The sequence below is a fragment of the Rattus norvegicus genome, chromosome 3 (assembly GCF_021556685.1).
Source record: "Rattus norvegicus strain SHRSP/BbbUtx chromosome 3, alternate assembly SHRSP_T2T, whole genome shotgun sequence".
NCBI classification, from domain to species: Eukaryota; Metazoa; Chordata; class Mammalia; order Rodentia; family Muridae; genus Rattus; species Rattus norvegicus.
In genome coordinates, this window is record NC_141536.1 from 2657737 (window position 1) to 2670416 (window position 12680).

The 12680-nt window shown below is 45.3% G+C and overlaps 2 pseudogenes across 1 annotated transcript in view; both read left to right on the forward strand.

Moving 5' to 3' along the window:
• The window catches only part of LOC148006397 (polyubiquitin-B-like), a 674037-nt pseudogene that overhangs the window by 300182 nt on the left and 361175 nt on the right, over positions 1 to 12680 (forward strand).
• Positions 8245 to 12680, forward strand: part of Nid2-ps16 (nidogen 2, pseudogene 15) — a 1080338-nt pseudogene continuing 1075902 nt past the window's right edge. Inside the window, 1 exon segment of the transcript NR_172213.1 lies at positions 8245 to 8590. The product of NR_172213.1 is annotated as a nidogen 2, pseudogene 15 (transcript).

Below are 12680 nucleotides of genomic sequence, written 5' to 3' on the forward strand. Positions count from 1 at the left end.
GTATTTCAGTAGGCAGAGACATGCAGTGTGTAACAAGACACTCTAGTACCAGTAAACGATACCATCTCAGTGGAACCCATTCTTCATTTAGTATTTTATGTTGTGGTACAATGTGTGATGCTCATTCTCGGAAGAATTCTGAGAACTTTGAAGTAATTCTGGATGGCTTACAACCCCTTTTCCTGCTGCTGGGTTAATGAAGCATAGCTATATTTATGTGTGAGGTTGCTTTTCGGGCCATTCAGATTCTCATTTAGCTACTGTTAGCTGTTGGAGCACAAGCAAGCCACTTAAAATTTCAAAATCTCAATTTTCTTACCTCATATGATGTGATGAAGATTGTGAATCCATTGCAATGTCTATTGTGTAATAAATTTTTAATAAATTATGAGAACATCATCAACAAATCTAGACTGCAAGCTTTTAAAGGGCATGGTGTCATATTTTTTCAGACTAAAGAATTCAGATATTTAAAGTCCTCTAATTTTATGAGGTATGTCCAGTTGAGCACACATAATTCTAGCTTCATGAAAATTGGGAACACAAGAACTGGCTGGCAGAATTAGAGCTTCAGCTGTTGCCCATGTTTTGACGGAGGTAAGAGGTCAGATAGCGTGGGCTTGAAGTTTGGTTTTCACTCTGGCTGAGTGGGTTCTTGGTTAAGGCAGGTAATCCCTCTACACTCCATTTCTGTATCTGAAAATGAGGCACGATTACCGGATAAACAAAACAGTGGAAAGAGTGCCCAGGCCGAGCCCTGTATGTTATAGATGGCTCAGTTAAGGCTTGCTATTGCTATCATTGACTTCAGGAACATCGTACTGGCTCAAGTACCAAGTTCTAGAGGAAGTGCTGGTGGCCAGCAGGTCACATGTAACAATAACAGGTGATTTGATTTGGGGAAAAGCAGAGCATATCTAGGCAAACAGCACAAAGAAAGCCAAAGACAACTGGAAACATGGCTGCTTTCACTACCCAGTGGAGACAGCTCACACTGATGTTATATTTGGGCAGCCATGAGCTCTTTCTGCATCATCACAAGTACACCAGCATTTATTTACAGAACACTGTGTTAGGGCAGCTGGGAAAGTCTTAAAGGAAATGAAAAGGAGAACCTAAGAGAAACAGAGTCTGGGGAGGGGAAGACTTCTGTGTGGAGGACATAGAGACTGATAGAATATACTTAAGTATAGTTTGTGTGTGGGTTTGCTTCTTGTTTTTCTTTGTTTTTTAACTCAAGTCTCATGTATTCCTACTAACAATCAAGAATGTAGCAAGAATGCAAAGAATCAGGGAGTGGATTATACAGGAGAAAGTGTGGGAGTTAGGAAAGCCATTCTAGTAGTATTTTTTCCTATTCATGTCAGCAAGGGTTTACTGAACATCCCTGTGTAGCAGGTCTGTGCTGTGAAAAATAAGATAAAGAGATACTATGCATCGCTGACCACATTCCAATGACTATGCAAATCCAGCCAGGAATACATTTGTAAAGCTTTCTCTTGTCCTATGATCAGAGAAACAAGCATTCTTAAGTGACTACATAAGGTAGATAAGAGAGCAGAGAGACAGAGACAGACAGAGTGGGTCAAAGATGTACCATGACATGAAACTACAGTTCAAACCCTGGAGCCTTTGGAAATGACAGACCTAACTAGAATACTGGAGAGTTTAGAGGAAAGGCTGAGAAACATATGCCCAAGTATTAGGCATGTAGAAAGAGCAGGTTCTTTGGAACATCTGCAGGTGGGAATGGCAAGGAGCAGCATCTGATGAGATATACCAGGATCCAGCTGCTATTGCAGATTCTGAGGATGTAAGGCTGGAAAGAACAGTATATATCAGAGGAGATATAGAACAGCATTAGCTTTCCAGGAAGGTGGGGAAGCTCCACCCAAGCTTGTCAGACAGAGATATACCATAGATTTGTTTAAATTTTATGGACAGTGCAGGGTTAAGTGTAGAGTGTATTAATAAGGCATAGGAATTCCTACAGGTAAGAAAAGTTTAGGCCAGCAATGGTGTGTTTTCTCTCACAGTGAAGGGGTGGTGACAGGAAGGCAGGGCTCTCTGCAGTTTGGCTTTGTCATGCTTTGCTCTCATAGAGGCCATTCTGCCATAAGAAGATGGTTGGTTGAGCACAGGACCTTGCAATTGTGTTTAATGACACAAGAATGGGATATAAGCCAACAGTTCCTTTATCATCCATCATAAAGGCCCTTCCAGAGACCAACAGCCTCAGTAGATTTCTGCAAGTCAGGTACATACCATCTCCAATGGCCACCTTTGGCTGTAAGAAAAGCTAAGCAAGCAGTAATTCTCCTTGTATAAAAGGTCTGGGCATGGGAAACTGGGAATAAACAACGAATAAGTTAAGCTACCATTTCTTCTACCATAGGGAGCAGGTGAGATACAATGAGGACTTGCAGCAGGCTAATGGTAACAATACATGCCTTTAGAAGAAACGTGGAATGTAGAAATTCTTCTAGTTCTTGATGTGGAGTCTCAGGGGAAACTCAGCAAAAGGCTGGATGTAAGTTCAAAAGCCAAAGGCTCAGGGCTGGGTCTGAGACTCTAGCTGTGAGCAGGGGCCATTAGAAGAGTCTGGACACTCCAGGATGGCATGGAGCAGAAAGAGAATCAGGCCTCAGTAATGACATGCTTTTAGAGCAGAGGCATAAAAGAAAGACCTTAAGGAATTCTCTTAAGGAGAGAGGAGAGCCGGGCAGAGAATTTCTAGAAAGAGACTCCAGAAGGGTGAGAAATACCAAAGAGGTCTAAAGGTAAAAGGCTGAAAATTGCATAGAGAATTTTGTCATATGATTTCATAGCTGGTCTCGATCTGAGCCATCTATTGGTGGAAATGGAACAGTCCATTTCCCTGTATTGTAAAGGAAGGCACCTGGCTAGTTTAAATTCCTTCTTAGCAGAGGCTCTAAAAATGCAGAGGAAGAAAATCAATGCAGTAGGAAGTAGAGAAAAATATTAATGGCTTGACTGAGGTATAGTTAGGGATTAGGAGAAAGGCCAATAGGAAGGGAACGGTTGAAGACACAGAAGACACTTGTAGGAATGAGAAAAGGCATTCAGGCATCGCCCTGTATCCATGGCTTTGTATTTTATTGGCTTAGTTATTCATGGCCAACTCCCTGCAGCCCCCAAACTTCCAGAAATAAATAATGCATAGGTTTTTTTCAGTAAGTCTTATTAAAGCATCTTGTTCCATTCTGTTTTGTTAATGCCTTTAGGGCTTACTTTTATTATGATTTTTACTACGTGTAGGTATGTGTGTCTGCATGTCTCTGGTTTCCACGTTCCCTAGAGTATGAAACAGTCCTGAGTTGCATGAAGTGGGTGCCCAGTACCAAACTCAGGGGCTCTCTGAGAGCAGCAAATTCTTTTAACTGCTGAGCTGTCTCCAGCCCCTTCAGCTGCACCTAATTAACAACTCAATGCTGTCCTAGGGGTGCATAGGAAAAGCCCCAACACACATTTCAGACATCCAAGGGATGTGTTCTGCAATGGAAGAGGTAGCAACTGTAATCATGACTGCCGGACCAATTTTAGTTGTCTGTCAGAATGGGGGCCACCATACCTAGCTTGGCTCCACTTAGAATCTGAACAGTATGAAGCTTTTGAGTCCAAAGAAAAGAAGAGGAAGGCTGTTGGGAAAGAATCTGAATGCCCCCCCATACCATTGAAAGAGCGTACCCCAAAACGGGGAGCCTAGTCTCTCGCTCCAATCGCAGGGTGGGGTGCCCCCAGGAATCTCGAGTAGCCGTCTTGATGTAACAGCAAGAGGTAGCTTTTATTAACGAGATCCCTATTAGCGGGATCTCGGGTCGATATGTATCCCACACAGGAGACAGAGGAATCGACCCTGAGCCTCCAAACTCCGGGGTCTATATAGGGGAGGTTAGGGGCATTCGCGCGGTTACACATGATTGGTCAATTCAAATGGTGCACAGTTACTTTCGGCTCAAATTTACATCAGCAAGGAGTACGTGCTCTCTAGCAGCTCGGCAGGCAGGTAGGGTGGCTCATCTCACTCAGGGGGGTGAAGGAAGGGGAGGGGGTGGCTACAGATGATCAATGTCCTTGGGACTGATAGCTGGTTTGGCAAGTCCTATCTCTGGGTCTCCCTCAGGCACGTCCGGCCCTGCACATCCGGACTCTGACAATGAGTAACCTTTTAAAAACTCTAGTTCTACACCATCTCTGTATTTAAAATTATAGGAAACCTACATGGTCAGTAACACAGATGACAAGACTGCAACACTCACAGTCATTATACACCGTACATCTTACATCAAATACTATCTTGCGCGTGGTATTTCTGAGGCCCAACATAATTCCACGTGCGCCTCAGTCTGAGAAGACGTGCTAATTTGCCCTATTCTATTTTTTCACAGGCCATCACACCAACCTTGGAATATAATTGGATAGCAAAGTTATGCAAAGAGTCCCTGAGTACTAAAAGAGCTGGGCTACACAGAGCGTGTGCTCCCCTGACTTTGCATGGCACATGCTTGCCTGACAGTCCATGGAGCATATACTTCTGGTCTATCCTTGGAGCATGCTCATCTGACTAACCATTGAGCATGCTCATCAGACTAAACATTGAGCATGCTCCTCTGACTAACCATTGAGCATGCTCCTCTGACTAACCATTGAGCATGCTCATCTCACTAACCATTGAGCATGCTCATCTGACTAAACATTGAGCATGCTCCCCTGCGTATGCATGGAATGTGCTCTTGAGAACTTGCATCTATCTGCACACAGAGGAACAGATGTGCTTTCATTTTCCTAAGCAAAATAACAGGAAGTATCATCATTCTTGAGGTCACAGTATTCATAACAGGAATGTGTGGAGAGTCACGTGAGATCAATTGGGAAGCATGGTGTCTGGCTCAGTCCCTATCTTGAGGGGGATAAAATAATCTCAGTTCTCAAATGGTGTCAGTCACCATAAGGACCCAACCCAAGACCAAGGACCCAACACTTCTGTAGTCCCTTAGAATCTGAGCTTGAAAGGGGCCTCTGCCTCTTCAGCCAGCTGGGCAGCTCACAGAAATTCTATCCTTGCAAACGGAGCTATAGGTACCAGAGAAGCAGCTCTTCCCTCTGATTAGTGGAACAGCTATGACAGAAATTGTCTTTTCCCCAAGACACAAAGTGACATTTTAAAGGAGAAGCCTCTCTTTTGATGCCAAGGAGTCATTTAAAAACAAATGTAAAAGCTCCAAAGAATGTCTGTTTAAGTACAGCTGTAATTCAGGGACACAAGACCATTCACTTCAGCCATCTCTCTGCCGGATTCACTTCTTGATCCTCAGATTATGTAGGAATCAAATCCAGTACTATCTTTACTTTCAAAGTCAGTTTGCCTGTTTTGCTGGTGACTACATGGTATGTTAGAGCCTTGTACATATGCTTCAGTTTCCAAACCTAATTGTGATCGTGGGCCAGTAAGGTCGAGGACCAGGTCATGAAACCCATCATAGCTTACCCACCTGGGTAAGCTTGCAGGAATATTGCCAAATGAATGAGAGACTGATGAAAACTGGAGTACAGTAGTGGGTGGGTTGCTAAGCAGCCTGGTAAAGAGGATTGCAAAGTAGGTCCCATCAGTAGAAAAGGTGGGGTGGACAGTGAGAAAGACCGCTGTTCTGGGCCAGCAAAACTGGGTCCTTGTCCCAGGCTGGCTTGCTGGGCTTCACTCACTCAACAAATACTCCTCGAATTTCTAGGCATTTGACAGGATCAGAATAAGACAACATTTCTTCTCCCAAAACATACTGAAGGTGTCTAATTAGATCACAAGAGAGATATGGGAAGGCATTCCACCTTGGTAAGTAAACGTGGGGTATGTGCTGAGCAAGAGGCTTCTAAATCAAGTTGTTGTCCAGGAAAGCATCCTGAAGACTATTGCTTCATGCCTTGAGAGATACAAAGGGTCATTTGTAGACTGGTGGAAAAATTTACCCACCACAGGGAACGGGACTAGTGTTTGAGTTATTCTGCATCATGAAATGTAGGAGGTGGCATTTGACAGCTGATAGCATAGCTAGAGGTGAATCTAACCTAAGTTACATTGCAAAGTAAAAATGCCATTGAGTCAGTACAATTTGCAGTTGAAGGTAGAAGTCCAGAGACAAGACAAAACTGGGTTTAAAGATAAGCTTTGACATACACCAGTCACGTGACAGCAATCCCTTAAAACAAACAAACAAACAAACAAACAAACCAAGCACTCTTCAAGTTTAGTTTCCTTAGCACAGTGTTCTGATTTGGTTATCTATTGATGTCCAGCAACTCCTCTCAAATGAAATGCCTTAAGACAACACATATTTAGTAATTCTCAGGGTCATTATGAATTAAGAATGTGTTATGGCTTAAGTGAGGCCCTTGCTTCAAGGGTCTATCACATGGCTACAACCAAAGTCAACCATGGTTGTGGTGCCATCTCAAGACTCCAGAAGCTCATTTACAGGTCTCTTGGCAGTTTGGTTCTTGCTGGCTGGTGACCAGAGTCTCTCTGGAGTTCTTTACTATGTGTTGCCCTCCTATAGCTTCCTCAGATCCAATGGAGATATGGTGTTGACTGGCAAGACAGAGAGGCCATTGAAGTGAATTCTGAACACTATGGCCCCATTCTGTTGGTCAGAATTCACAAGAAAGCCGACCCTTCTCAGGTTGGCAGGGGTGTGTTGTTGGAGAGTAGGAGTGCATGGGAGGATGGGCATTTATACAAGAAAGAGAACACTAGGAAATCAAGCTGTGGGGATTCCATCTTGGATTTTGGTTTGCCTCTAATTTGTAGGCTAGACGTCCAGTCAATGTTAGAGCTATTGTTATGCAGAATGGAGGGATGGTGAGCCAGAGGCAGAATGTACTGTGGGTGGAAGAGTAAATAAGGTGACTTTGGACAAGTCAAATCACCTCCTGCCTCTGAGACACCATTTTGTCCTCAGCAAAATGTAAATACTTGGTCACAGGGGGGCAAATGAGAAAAAAAAAGTGCAAGCTTCAGTTTGTTTTCTGAGGGAGAAAACATAGCTCTCTCCAGCTTGCGGGGACAAACTGCTCTGGGCCTTTTCTGTTTTGTTGATTCGGAGTCTGTCAGTCTAGTATATTCAAGGATTTTAGCATTTGGCTCCTTGGAGCCAAATAATAAAGAAATATATTAAATAATATATAAATAAGTAAGAATTTCATGGCTGGGAATAAGCACAACGAGAAAGCTGGTTTTGGGAGTCCTTTAAAGTATCTCTAAGGCTTTTTTAAAAACTACCTTTGCTTCTAAGGAGCCCATGGCGGGCGGGCCTAGCTGAGAGAAAACTGGCTGTATGTGGGAAATTTCACACTCCTGATAATAAAATGGTAATAAAATCTCATCCGGCTCCTGAGACTTATAGCAGAGGGGATGTTTATGGTGGAGGGGGTTCCCCAACACAGGTGCAGCTGCTTTCCAGGTTGTGAGGTTTCCAGCCCTACAGGGCAGCTGGGATTATGGACTCTGGCCTCCTGCTCGGGCAGTTCCTTAACTTTGGGAGAAAACACTCAGTTGTCCTGCCCTGGCGCCAGGCAGCTTCACTCCAGGCTCCAATTGAATGGTGTTACAACAAAGTGAGATTCACAGTCCGCGCTAGGGTGGTTTGCCCCAGGGAAGGTAAACAGCTGGGGAGGACAGTTCAGAGGGTGGCAGTGTCCTCCCAAAGGTTAGCCAGTGATTGGGGATAGAGTTTGGGAGTCAGCCTTTCACAAAGGCATGCTTCTCAGCAGGAAATGTGGGTGGGGCGGAGCAGTACTGGGATAGAGACAAAGCTCCTTTGAATCTTTATCAGAAGGCCTGGCCTCTTGCGGGAGGGGTACCCGGGACGCCAGGGCAGGGAGAAAACTCCAGTGTGTAATCTCATTACTCTCCCTCGCTCTGCCAACCTAGAGGGCACAGTTGCTTACAGCCTACAGCTGCCAGCGCGCTGAGTGTCCCTCCAGCTCAGGAGGTCACCTCCTGCAGTGTCATAACCCATACTGGAGAGTTGTGGGTAGCCCAGGAGTAGTTGGGACAGCCCAGACCAGATCTGGCCAACAATCTCACCTTCCCAGGCTGGCTGCTCCACCAAACTACAGCAATCTTAGAAAACCTAATGAGAGTCAGTTGTAGTGGCCGCTGGCAAACTTTCTCGGAGTCGCTGATTGGTCAGTGGCCGAGAGCTGTAGCCAATCAGCGCGGTGTTTGGGCCCGCATTTCTGACCAAAGGTCCGAGTGGGCGTCTGGAGGGCACAGTGGCCTGCAGAGACTCAAGGTATGGAGGGCAGAGCCAGGGAGGGGTGAGCATGTCTTGGGACCGGACAGCCAGGCGGCTGGCACCGCCATCACCGCTATCGCTGCTCCTGGTGCTTGTGCTGCTGTCACGAGCTGGGGCTCTGCATCCTGAAGAGCTCTTTCCTTACGGGGAGTCGTGGGGAGACCGGCTGCTGCGGGAGGGCGACGTTGAAAGCTCCGCGGCGGTGAAGCTAGCAGTATGTAGATGTAGCTTCTACGGTGTCCAGTTCAGCAACCTCTACGTAAGTTCAGCTCCCAGAGGTGCGTGGCTTGGTGTGGGGTTGTACTTTCTTCCCAGGGTGTCGAGCAACTAACCTCCATGTTTAACTGTCATCGCCGCTGGGGACCGGACTTAGCAGCGGTGCTGCAGCTTCTTGATCCCTACTGTGGAGGAATAAGGATCATTTCAAGGGAGAGCTGGAACCGTCCCCCTCTACTTCGACTTCCCAGGCAGGAAGATGAAATTGAGGCGTCTAGTGCGGTTTGCCTTTAGGGGCGGTGGGAGGCTGTGCACACAGGCATAGCAATCTAATTAAGGACACGGCGCCCAAGGTGTGCAGTGGTGGAGAAAGATGAGCGGGTTCAAGAGCGGCCGCACCTGTGAGTTGCAGTGCACTTGAGCACTGTCGCCAAAGTTGAGTTTGGTCCTGGATGTGTCCCAACCTTCCAAGAGGAGGGAGTCTTCTTGACTCAAGTAGAACTCGGACTGTAGGTGCCTTCGACTGGTGGTTGCCCACCACCAGTTTGAGCGACCACCGTTTTGCCCTTTTAAAAATGTTTATGTGGGGCGGGATTCACGTGCTACCTCATGCGTGTGAAGAGCAGAGAACAACCAGTTTTTTTTTTTTTAATCCCACCTTCTGTCGGGTCCTAAAACTCAAGTCATCAGGTTTGACAGCAGAGTGCCCTTACCTGCTGAACTGTCTCACCGCCCTGTGGTCTTATTGTAGGTGAGCACCAATGGGATCATCTCCACCCAGGACTTACCCAGGGAGATTTAATATGTCGTTGATGATTTTCCTACTGACTTCCCAGCCATCGCCCCATTCCTGGCTGACATCCACTTGAGTCACAGCAGTGGCCGGATCCTGTATGGAGGACACCTCCTGGGCTGTGCTGAGTCTGGCTGAGTCTGTGCACAGGCTTCCCCCCACCCACTTATTCCTGGCCACCTGGGAGCAAGTGGGCGCCTAGGAGGAGGACAGGCTTGGGGCTTCGTGGTCTGGAGAGGTAAGCAGAGGTGTACCCTGCAGCTGAATAAACAGAAGGGTTGGACTTGAAAAGGAAACTAAGACATTGGCTAAGAGGCATTCCCTTGATTCCCCTCCTCAACACTAAGAAAATCGCTTAGTAAAATGAGGGACTAAGGTGCAGATACCAAAGACCCTGAGGGAACTTAAGGCACTTTACAGGTTTTTTTTGTTTTTTTTTGTTTTTCTGGAGTCACCTATAAGTACACAAATAGTTCTAATGATATATTCATCAAAAAATTAAAAATTTGGGAAATTTAAAAAGGAACAACTTTTTTTTTTTTTTTTTTTTTTTTTGTATGAGCTGGGTGTGGTGTCACTCACCTTCAATCCCAGCAGAGTCAGAAAGGCAAACAGATATCTGTGAGTTCTAGGCGAGCCTGGTCTACAAAGTGAGTTCCAGGACAGAATACAGAGAAACCCTGTCTGGAGAAACCAAAAATATCCTGTAGGTTCGTGTGTACATTTCTATTTATTTCTTTAATATTGTTGCCGTTGACAACAGTGGGTCCACAGTGCCCATATTACTGTTTCACTTGCTTGTTCTGCTGTTTAGTATGCTCTGGTCAGTGTATTTCTGTAACATTTATTACAACCTTATAAAATCTCACCCTTCCTAGTGGTCATTAAGGTTGCTCCCGTGACATCTTTACTATAATCAATACTATAAAATGCTTTATAAGGTTTTTATTTTATTCGTTTGTGTGTGTGTGTGTGTGTGTGTGTGTGTGTGTGTGTGTGTGTCTTTCTCTTTGTCTGCTTGTGTTGGAAGGGCCAGAAGAGGGCTTGGGCCCCTGAAGCTGGAGTTGTTACATACAGACAGTTGTGAACTGCTTGACTGACAATGGATACAGAGATTTGAGCTAGCATGCTGAAAGGACTACAAGGAGCTGAGCCACCTCTTCAAAGCCAACACTTTTTAAAGTGTCAAAACACTGCACAGCCTGAGCTGACATCACAGGAGAGTGAGCAAGCATGCCATGAACTTCTTAGTAAGTTCCCTGTAGCTTTCTCCACATTGCCTTTGTAACAGTTTGCATACTTCTGTCTGCAGGAGCCTGCTTTGCTGTCTCCCTGGAGAAAACACCAACTCTGCTCTGGCTTTGGTCTTGGCAACATGTGAAGTGGGTATGGGTGGGTGAGGGTAAATGGCCTCATTCCTGGTGTAGGTAGAGACAGAGTCCTCTTGTGAAATTCCACCTGGGTGTAAAATGCCATAGACCTGGAGCAAATCTGTGTTTGCTTTAACTCCCCTAGTGCCTCTGAGCTACAGAAGTGATGTCTTCCCTAAGAGGTTGCCACTTGTTCCTGAGTTTGTTCTGTGAACTTAAAGGAAGAGACATGTTTTCCTAAAGCCTGCACCAGCAGAGATGGAGAAATTGTTTGAAGTTACAGTTTCTTACTTGACAGGTTAACATCCAGTTTTGTTTACTGACTAGCCTTGTAATGTCTTGGCTTTGACATATCAATTACAGTTCAACAGAATACCTTCAACTCAAACACTGCCTCCTTGGCTCAGGCCAGCCAGCTAGAGGGCTAGAGAAGACAGTCCCCACTGTTAGGTTTCATTCGCTCAGTCATTCATTCATACATTCTTTTTAAAACGTTTATCTAATATCATGTATAACAAGCCTATAGTGGAAAAAAATAAACTTTTATAATACAAGCCACTAGGTCGCCAATTCTAATATTTCTATTTTCTTACAGTCTTTTTAAAAAATTTTTAATTTATGAGTGAGTGTGTGGGTGTGCATGCACATGTGTGCATATGCATGTGTGCATATGCATGTGTGAACCAGAGGTCAACTTTAAATGTCTTTGCTTGGGAGCCATCTTGTCTTTCTACTCAGGGTCTCTCTGGGACCTGGGGCTCCCCATTTACGCTAGGCTTGCTGGCCAGTGAGCCCTAGGGATCTGCTTGTTTTTCTCTCCAGAGCAGAGATTACAAGTGTGCTGCCACGACCTGCTTTTGATCTGGGTGCTGCCATTCAAATCAGGACTTCATGCACGCACAGCAAGCACTTCATAGGGTGTGCTGCCTTCCAGCTTCTCCTGTAATGTTAAAAAAATCTATGTCACAGGGTTAGGGTTAGGAGCTAGGGTTTAGGGTTAGGAGTAAGGGGTTGGGGTTAGTGTTATATATGCAGAGAGTCATATATATCATATATAATCTCTATCTGAACATAGTCATATTTGTTAATTCAGAAACTACTTTTTCACATTTTCCTTATATCAGCACTGAAATAGACATAGTCTCTAAGCGGAATGCTCTTACTCGAATGGCCTCTCTTACATTTAGTAGGAACACCACTGATAACCTTTTGTTGTGGTAATATGGTAGACTCTCCAGCTAGAGCTTCCTCCTAACCCATCTTGATTCAGGGATTCCATTTGGGTAGGTTTCAATGAGCAAGCAATTTCTCCAGGATAGAAGGCAGAGCATGTATCAGCCTGTGCGCTGGAGGTTAATGTACTAGGGGCATGGCAGGCACAGTGTCTTTCAAAAGAGCAGGGTGTTGGGATCTGATTCAGGAGCACTCAAGGGTAGAGACGTTGTCCCCTCTGAGGACTGCAATTGGTTCCTGGAAGTAGGCAGCCTTGAACGATTTGAAGTGGGGAGTCTGACGTTTATGTTGTTCCTTTTGTTTTGCTTTTGATCCCCCCACCCCATGCATCTCAGGTTGGCCTCAAACCTCATAATGGAGGATGATCTTGAATCTCTGATCCTTTTGACCTGACTGACCTGTGCTGAGATAGTGGGTGTGCAGCATCACACCCTACCCATTTGATGGGAATGGAACTGAGAGTGCAGGCTGACCAGGCACTCTACTAGCTGAGCCACAGTCTTTCTGGTGACCTTAGTTAGTAAGGTTCGAAGGGCAAACTACTTAGACAACTGTTAAATAGTCTGTTTGTTCACACCATCAGACTTCTCTTTAAATTTTTAAAATTGTGTTTATGCACATGGGTCATATGCCTACATACCGTTGCATGCAGTGCCCGTGGAATACCCTGGACCGGATTACCTACATTTGTGAGCTGTCATGTGAGTGCTGGGAAATGAACATGGGTCCTCTGGAAGAAGAGCCAATGATCTCAAC